Source organism: Anomalospiza imberbis, chromosome 2, assembly GCF_031753505.1.
Source record: "Anomalospiza imberbis isolate Cuckoo-Finch-1a 21T00152 chromosome 2, ASM3175350v1, whole genome shotgun sequence".
NCBI lineage: Eukaryota > Metazoa > Chordata > Aves > Passeriformes > Viduidae > Anomalospiza > Anomalospiza imberbis.
The window spans coordinates 58,277,906-58,287,520 of record NC_089682.1 but is presented as its reverse complement, the minus strand read 5'-3'; the positions used below and the strand labels follow the sequence as shown (position 1 = coordinate 58,287,520).

The window sequence follows — 9,615 nt, the reverse complement described above, 5'->3', positions numbered from 1 at the left end:
CTTTAAATTTTAAAAAAAATCCTTGAATTTCAGTAAATGTTCACTCTATCACATAATTATATGTATATGAACATTTACAGAAATGGGGGGGTATGTCTAGGATGAAACATTATTTTTTGTGAAATATTAGGGCAACATGATTTTTCTAAAGGCTCTTAGACATAGTAAGGTATATTCTGCTCTTGATGCTGGTTTCCATCAAGATGAAAGGCAGTCATGGATTCTCCTCTATTGAACGGACATCTGTCATACTTGATGGCACTGTTAAAAACTACACCATTTTTAAAAATCTGCCATTTTTTTGGAACAAAAACATGGTTTGAAACAAAGGCCTGGGGACAAAAAAAAGGCCCTAACCATGCTTTACTGCTGCCATCTTCCGACGTGCAGGCTAAATTGCAGGGTTTTGAAAGAAATTAGCTCAAACTGTTTCGTCCTAACTTCCTTTCCTGTAAATGTCATTACACCGGTGATAAAATAGAATAGGATTACAAATAGGTGGCTTTGGCTTACAAAGGGACCATGTCTGCACAAAGTACACTCGTATGCTCCAGATACTCCAAGACAGGAAAGGCAGAACTTGGATTTCATTCTGAATGTTGCTGCTTAGTGATACTCCAATAGGAGCATGACACTGCAAGGAAAGAGGGAGTCTTATGTCCCCTTTTGCAATTCTTTTCATTAATTATTGTGATCTAAAGTTATCTTCTTGGTCACATTTCTTAAGGAAACTGAATTTTAGTTGCTGATCATCCACCCCAAAAGCTTATTCTCCATTAGGAGCATAACTACACAGAAAAACCAGCTCATCAAACAGAGAAGGATTTAAAAGAGGAAAAAAAAAAAACCTGAAAAACTGAAGCCCTCATACCACAAGGAGAGGAAAAGTCCGTGGACTAACTACACCTCTGTACTAGAGTTCCAAGTAGAATTGACTTTGCAGAGGGCTCAGATACCATCATAAAAGATGATATGAAATCTTAAGATGGGAATAGTTGGTGTGAATTTCATATGAGTGGCATTACCTTGAAGTGTCTGTCACAATGAGATAATGCAGTGATGCAGATGGAAGCTTTCACAGTATCCACTTCCCATATCCTACTCAGACATTTGGACTCCTAATACTTAAAGTCTAAGAAGATGTCAGGTGATGAATTCAGCAAAAATCTGGGCCAGTGGCTGTGGCCAGACTACTCTCACCCCAGAATACTCATTCCCTTCCTCAAGCAAAGCTTGATTTGCAGCCACTTTGTATATGCCTGCCTTGCAGCAAGCTCAATTAATGCACAGTTCAATGCAGTCTGCACTAATACTTTCCTTTGAACCATTTGTGCTGGAGTCTTGGAAGAAAGAGTGGCTTGGGATTAATGTGTGCTTCTTAGCAAAGCAGAGCCCAAGGCATATTCCACCATAGCTGTGACCAAAAACCTATATAGAGCAGATAGTTTACTAAATAACCTCTAAAACATAATATTTGCCTTGGAGAGAAGAGAAGATAGCTTAGTTTTCATTTTAAAAATAATTACTTCAGATATATTGTCAATAAAGTTGTACCAGCCTCAGTAATGAGACAAGGCAGCACATCAGACATCCAGCAGACTCCAGTCAGAGAGAGACAGTACTAGTCCATTTCTAATTGCTCTTCAGCCCTGTTCTCCATGGCAAAATCCAGTCTTCCCACTGATTCGATGCTGTTGGGTACCAGTACATGTTTACTCATGTTTTGCACAAATTTATTTCTCAGAGGATGTTGTTAAACATCTGTCATCATATGGCACCAGCTACAAGCTGTGGGTGGTTTCTGGCAAGTGGTCCAGACTGAAACCTCCCAGGGAATGTGGTTATAGGAGGAAGCTTCCTCTGGACACCTGACTACAGCAACCACTGTTTCTGCATCATTCATCATACCCATCAGCCAGGTTATTTTAAGGACTGTTCTGACACTTCTGCTCCACTGTGTTTTTAAGCCTCTCTTTTACATCCTATTTTTTTAATGTGTTCCTTCCTCCTCACCTCTTCCGCCTTTCTCCTCTAACATGCCAAATGCCTGCTCTCCTTTGTGTTCACATTCAACATCTGTATAAACAGAAAAGGAAATTTTGTAGATAAGAAATCTATTCATGTTTGATGATTTCCTATCCTTTGTATGCCATCCTATATGCATGTAATGGAGAAAAATAATCCCTTATGGAATGGTGCAGCCTTTGACAGCCCCCTGTTTGGAAACAGTGGATTTAGATATTCATACATTGTTAATTTCACATTGAAGAAATGTGTAGAGATTTTGAAGGATTAGGGCTTAGTTTTGCTGGAGATTCCTCTTAACTCCTTTGTTTAGCAGAAATCAGTTTCTACTTTCTTTTCTTTCTGCACCAGTAAAATCTCTAGTGATAGAGTAATAATCCCACGTGATTTACTGGTACTTTGGACTGATGCCAGCTTTGTTTTAATCCCAGCTGCTGTTTTATCTTCTGGGTATTTCAGTTCATAACAAAGTGCACAACACAGTCCCCAGAATCTCTTGTGAGCACAGATTTATTATTTTTATTCAGTCCCTTTGCTTTGTCCCTCATGGCAGAGCTCTGCTGGTCCTCAAACTTGACCAATTTGATTACATTTAAACTATCTTTAAACAGATGCATCCCCTGGGTGAAACTTCTTCCCTGATTAGTCTGGATGGAAAGCATCTGTTTTCCCTCTGGTAAAGAGAGTTCCTAAAATCAAAACACAAAGACAGGCACTGGTCATGTCTCGTGGCATTGGCTGAAGCCCAGCAGGCATGTGGTGCAGCAGCAAAACTTGAATTTGGGCAGGTTGACCCAAAAACAATAGCACAACCATCCTAAAAATGAAAAAAAAACAGGGGTAACACACTAACACAGTGATCTCAAGCTGCTGCAATGCTTTTAGCCTTGGTGAGGGTGTATGCATCAACACTGTAGTAAATGTCACAATCCAAAGCACATAAAATGTCTAAACCCAGAAGTATTATCAGTTGAGAGCTACTGCCACTGTATGTACAGCAGTCCTGTGTTCCCTTCTATCCCCTTCCCTGCCTGGGGCCTGGGGAAGGCCCCACTCCCTTCCTGTCTAGTGCTGAAATGTGCCACAGCAGGAATGGGTAAGGGATGCCGCCAGGTCCCACTCCTCTCTTCCTGCCCACACTGTGCCCTGCAGGATTCCTTGGCATTCCTCCCAGGAAAGGCCAGAGCAGAGCAGAGGTGACTTGTGACCTGGAGCCATGGGAGAAGTGTGAAGGGGAGACTTGGGGGTGTTCTGCCCTCCAAGAGGGAACAGAATATCCTGATGCACAGTACAGCCCTGTGCTAGGTTTGCCACCACGAGGTGATATTGTCCAGGGGCAGGTCTTCTGAGGGAAATGGATGAGTCCAGCCAACCCTTGGGATGGGTTTCACCTTGGAGGGAACCAGCTGGCTTACTCTGGAGATGCATCTGGAATTATAATGCCATATGTATCATGTGAACCCTCTGTCACAGGGCTATGCAGACATACCTAAACCTACACAATCCATTGAAGAGAGCACTGAGCTTCAAACACTTCTTCTGACTCCAATCTGTCCTTTCAAAATCACTTTTCCTCTTCACTTCTGGAAATAGGCCAGTGCTCTCTCTTGCAGTGACTTTGTGACCCACAAAACTGGCTCTTTGCTCCTCAAATTCTCCTGCTGTCAGGAGCGCACCCTCTCCCTGACAATTACCCCTAAATCAGCCCAGTTAGCTGATTTGCTGGTGTGTTGCAAGCTGGTGGACACGGGGAGTGATGGAGGGGAGGTGGCCCTGCTGCTGTGCACCAGAAGCTGTGTTGCTTATGAGGCACATGACATAATCAGTCCATTAGCAGACTGACATCTTGATGGCCTAGTGAATTCCCAAGGACATGGACGCATGTGGCCTCATGTGCATGGCAGAAGCATCATGAGGGAGGCTCTGGAGGGGCCTGAGATACAGTTCCCTCTCGCCAAGAAAAATTCAAACATTTATGGGTAATGAAGTCTTGCAAGCTACAGGCTTGATTACAAACCAAATCCCTTGCTGGTTCTTGTAGCTAGGAAACTGTGAGCTGGGGATTCTCTAGAACACATGGCTCCAAGGGCTGATTTCTCCCAGGAGAGATAATCATTGGGAGAAGAACCCACACACGCAGATGAAATTTCACCTGCTTTTCATTTTTCTTAATAGCAAGGTGTGTTTTGTATTTGTTACTTCATGCAGATCTACTCCCATTTTTGTGTGATCCCTCAGAGGCCTTTTTCACTTGCAAAGTATTATTGCCTGATGTTTGTCTCCTATGCTAGTTCTTTTGGTCTCTTTTGCATCCATTTCCCTCCAGTGCTGAAGCAGCGAAGACTCAAGGTTAGCACAGACCTCAGTGAGGTGCAAATCTGGGAACCAACCAGTAATGCCTGCTCTGGTAGGAGAGTGAGCTGCAAGGAAATTTTCAACACAACATGGTCATTTCAACATTCACATCAGAACCATTCCAGAGTGTCTCGAGAGCAAAGATTTCAAAACTCTTTCAGTGAGGCAACATCACACTCACTTGAGAGAGAAAGTCTGTGAGCAATGAGGCCAGATGTTAACACTCATTTGCTGCAGTTTGGCCTTGGGGTCCTCCCCATCCTCTCAAAACATGAAACTGTGAAATTCTAGGTGGGGTGGAAACACACTGTGTTGGAGACAAACAGTTTTTGGAAAAGAAACATGCTTTGTCCTTGCTGAAAGAAAGAGTTTTAAAGCAGCAGCAACTGCAAAAACAATTATAAAGGGAAGCAAAAATAGTTTCGGTCAACTTATAAGTGAACATATCCTCTTTCTTTTTGTCTGGATTGCTTTTTACACAGTCCCCTTGTGGGCTACATATTAGCAGGGAAAGCCTTAATATTGTCCAATGGGTATAATTTTGTCATGCAACTGTGTGCATATTTTCCTAATTTCCAACATGCTGGAAGCTCTCATGTTTTGCTACTTGTCCTCAGCCTTATGTCCCCCTACAGCTCTTCCCACCTCCATGTAAACATCCAAAAATCAAAAATCTTTAGAAAAAAATAATCCAGCAGCGTCAGGCTCTGAGGAACATGGGGAGAGTTTCCACAGTGCAAACTCATCCATGGACACATATACTCTAAATGCCTGATTAAATGCCTGCCACAATTAACCCAGAGCCAGATGTTGCTGGGGTGGTGACAGGACGTGTCAGGTGCTCTAGACCATTTGGATCAGATACCACATGTATCTTTGTACATTTGATAAATCAAGATTATCTGGGAGAAAAACATGACAAAGTGTACATAAAAAGGCCACATCACAAAGATCCGTTTGTCCAGTATTTGAAGTCTGATGGGGAAATCTGAGGGCAAAGTCAGACCTATGGACCAGAGCAGACCTGCTGGAAGCTGCCAATGCTCCTGTGACAGGTAACAGAGGGCTGGATCCAGGAAGGCTGGAGCTGTGGTAGAGGTGGTGTGCTTGAATCCCTCCCCACAGCATCCCAACAAGCAGGACAGTCTTTCTTGGAGGTTTCCCTGTCTGAGCTGATGGCTGCCTCTTGTTTAGCTCCTGCTCAAGTCCTCAGGATGGCGAGGCCTGGAGGATTGAGGATTGGCACCCATGGGCCAGAGCCTACTCCACGCTCAGAGGCAAAGAGGCACTGCGTGTGGTTTCTGGCCACACCAAGGAATTACCACTCTGCTTCAGATGAGATCCTGGGATGAGCCAAGCACCTGTAATTCCATTTACTGATATCCATCATGTCTCAGAAACAAGCGCCACAGCTGAGAAGATGTACATTAAAGAGACACCCATTACATGACTCATACACAGAATCACATTAATTTAATCAGATGCTAAGAAAAAAAGCCAGGAATTATGCAAGGTTATTGTCCGTGCCTTTCAGAGCAGCTCACTGATCCCATGCTCCCTGGCACCTGGGGCTCTCAGATTGAGGGACATATGGATTATGTAGATGAGAACAAATCACATGCCGTGTAGCTGCAGGAAGACACAGATAGAATTTTCCCTGGAGCTGCTAGAATTAATAGACCACTGAGAACCATCATGGAAAACACACCAAGCAAGATTTTCAGCTGAGACATTCCAAAATGTTTGGGAAAAACAGCATAGGACTCCAGGCATATGACCTGTTACTGGGATACAGCCCCTGAGTTTGAAATTATTGTGGTTCCTTAAAATCAGCTTCCCTTTCATGGCTCTAAAATATTATTCAGACACTGAATACATGATGACTTGTGGAAACTCCTCTGCAAGTATATGCTTATGTATGTATTTACCTTCATGTGAAGATGAATCACTAAAGTGTGAATATCTTCTGAAATGCTCTTCAAGGCTGCTGCCCTGGATCAGGAGTTGGGAAAGAAGAGGCAGCAGTGCTTATATGAAAGAGAAAGTGGATCTCCATGACACTCTGGGAGGAATGAATGTTTACATGTAATCTTCGACAGATGGGGATGTTAATGCTTTCATTTTACGGATAAAGAAGAGAGATATTAGATGATTGCTCTGTATTACAGAGTAGTAAAAGCTCTGTGATGAGGATAAAATTCTGGTCCTCCAGAGAGGAAATCTCTTTTCTCAAATTCAAGAGCAGAGCCTTTCTGAAGTGGATGATTTGCAGAAGGGAGGCAATAACAACACTGGCAGCACTCATTTTTGAGGAAGAACTCAGGAGTGAAATGCAGGAAGGATATACAGAAATACAGAGAGAGCAGGTCATAGAATATTGATATTCTATGACCTGCTCTCTCTGTATTTCTGATTTAGTGAGATTCATGATTTAAAAAACCACAAAATTCTCAGTTTAGAGACCAGGGTTAGCAAGAGCAATAAAACTTCATGTGTATCCCAAATCTACTTGAGATTGCTTTCTGTGGTGCAACAAAATTCTGGAACACATCCACACAAGCACATGGTGCTAAATTAGTGACTGTAATGATCTATGCCTTGATCATCCATCCTTCTTCCTCCTTCACCATCATTCCTCACTTCCTATCTGAATACAGCTTGTTTCATGTTTAAATCACAAACTCTGAAAAAAAAAAAAAGCTATAGAAATGTCAGGGGATTTTACAGCCAGGATGTTTATGACTGTTGTCAATGTCAATTTATTTGCATATTCATACCTTCTCTCCTGGAGTAATCAATCCTGCAAAAATGACTGACAACAAGTGGGTCTGGAGCCCTACTATGAGGGAAATATGGAAATTTGCAGTGTCTGTAGCAAAAAAAGGAAGTCAGTTCCAAGGGCTTTTCAACTCCCCTTGAAATAACAGGCAGAAATGTGCAGAAGAGGAAACCAACACTAGGGAAGGTCACTGCTGTAAGGCACTAAAGGTGCCCATGGGTGTTTGAAAGAGGAAATTTAAGAAAATGCAAAGAGGGAAAGAGAAGGAGAAAAGGTGTTTCTAGAGGTCACTGCTCACATAAAGCAGTTGCTAATGTCATGGCCAACACATCAGCAATCTCAGGAAGTTTATAGGATTTGATGCTGCTGTTCCACAGTAATGAAGTATTCTTGAAAGCAGTGCTGGTGGCTGATCAGTTTGATGGTGCTTCTGCTGCCCCTGTGGCAATCCCAGCAAAACCAAAGGCAAAGCAGTCTCTGAAATATCTTTGTCAACCTGGTTTTATTTGGGTGCTTTGAAAAGATTCCACATCAGGTCAGGATTCAGCAGCAGTTGCTGGGATTTTAAAAAATGCTCTGTTAGCAATGACCTACCAAGGAAAACAAACAAACAAAAAAATTGGCTTGTGCTCTTGTTTGTGCTTTTATTTCTGTATAAAAACAAGGCATAAGAGGATTTGGACTGCTTCTTATAGCTCTAAAAGAAAAATATATTTAAAATATTAACTTTGGCTTTCACTATTTTTGCTGAACAATCGGCAGGATGTCTCATATAGTGCTTGCCCATCTCTTAGCTGGGCAAGATGGCAGAATTATCCAACCATTTAACCTTAATATATTTTCTCCTACATATTTGAAGGCATTTCAATGAAACAGAATGAAAGTCCCTAAAGAACATGAATAGTCTTAATGAAAAACTGTTACTCCTCTCAGCAAAGCAGATTTCATATGCATCTCTATAATGCCAGTTATCCAGCAAGTCTATTAGGACAAGCACTGGAGTTATTATAAAAGGAAAGCAAGGGGATATTATTGGATAAAGAGAGAGAAACCTCTTAGGCCTGCTCCATGCAGCATAAACAAGGGAAGAAAGCAAACATAATTCTTGTTTCCCCTTGACAGGACACCCTTAGATTGAGCTCAAGACATTTACTAAAGATGAGATATAGGGGAAAAAGTGGGTCAGAGCCTGAGAAGGAAAGAAAAAATAGGGTAATTTCCATTATGGTCTGAATTTAGACCTCTGTTTTCTTCACTTTTTAAACATGACTGACAAAAACGATCCTATGGCCTTTTGCAGCTATTGCTGAAGCAAGACAGGAGCCATAGCTGATGCACGGAGGTTGCCCAGAGTGAAATTCAACAGGATGTTGATCTTGCTGACAAATGCCAAGTAAAGCTGAATATTAAATGAAACGTTCATTAAAAAACTCCCAAAGCAAACAATAAATGCTCTATACATCTAGGCTGAATGTGATCAGAGCATGACAGCTGAAAGGCCACTGCACAAAAGATAGGCTGTAAAATGGTGTGTATCAACTGACTAACAAAAGCTCAAACGCAGAAGGCACAAAAGAAGAGAATTCAGAGGAAATCATTTATTTTAGTGTAAAATCTTTGTTCATGCATTTTAATGCTGAGAATTACATTTGAAAACATGAAATTAATGCACTTACCCCGATGGAACTACTTCCACGGCTTTCCTGCACCTCCTGTGCCAGGACACAGAGGGCCAAATTCTGCCTGTGGGTACAGGACTAGGTTACATCACTGAAATACCGCACGGTCTGTGGTGCTCCTTTATAATGGAAATCAAGAGATAATGGCCAGGCTACCCTCATTTCTCTTTTTTTTTTTTTTTTTTTTTGGTTTTTTTTTTTTTTTTTTTTTTTGTTTTTTTTGGTTTTTCAGGCAAGTTTACAGCCTCTGAGCACAGCACAGGGCAGTCTGTCTGCAGCAGGCTCACTGCAGCAGGATCACTGAAGCACTCCACAGCTCTAAAACCAGATAACCAGATAAACACAGGATCTGAGGGGCAAAAGAAAAATCCCAGACAAGCTCAGAACTTTCTGGAAGACTGTTGAGATTATAGGGGAAAGAAAAAATAAGCGGTCTGAGAAATAATTGGACAAGAATGACCTAAGCTGAGAGAAGAATTTGGCCCAGCGTGGATTTTAAGCAAGCCAAGAAAGGCCTGGTAGTGCCTGGGGTACCACCTGAGAGCTGCATTCTTCTGAATTTGCATTACAATTGATTTCTAAGCACAACCCACTGAGTCAAGCAGACTCTTCTTGGACACACGTAGCACTTAGGCAGGCTTACTAGCAGTGGAGAGGTAAATAGTTGTATTTCCTCCACCACCACCTTCATTTCCTCCTCCACCACCTTCCAATGGCCTTCCTTTGCATCCTCCTCCCTCGCACTCCTGCACTGCACCCTTGGCAATACAGAAGGCT

General features: G+C 42.2%; 1 long non-coding RNA gene across 1 annotated transcript; it reads right to left on the bottom strand.

Annotated features, from left to right (window-relative positions):
* Window positions 1–1,974: 1,974 nt before the first annotated feature.
* On the bottom strand, window positions 1,975–9,335 carry LOC137468983 (uncharacterized). The gene is made up of 3 exons (XR_010996293.1): window positions 8,836–9,335; window positions 4,225–4,353; window positions 1,975–2,714 (listed from the first exon to the last, which is right to left on the bottom strand). It is a non-coding gene; the product is annotated as an uncharacterized lncRNA (long non-coding RNA).
* Window positions 9,336–9,615: the final 280 nt, after the last annotated feature.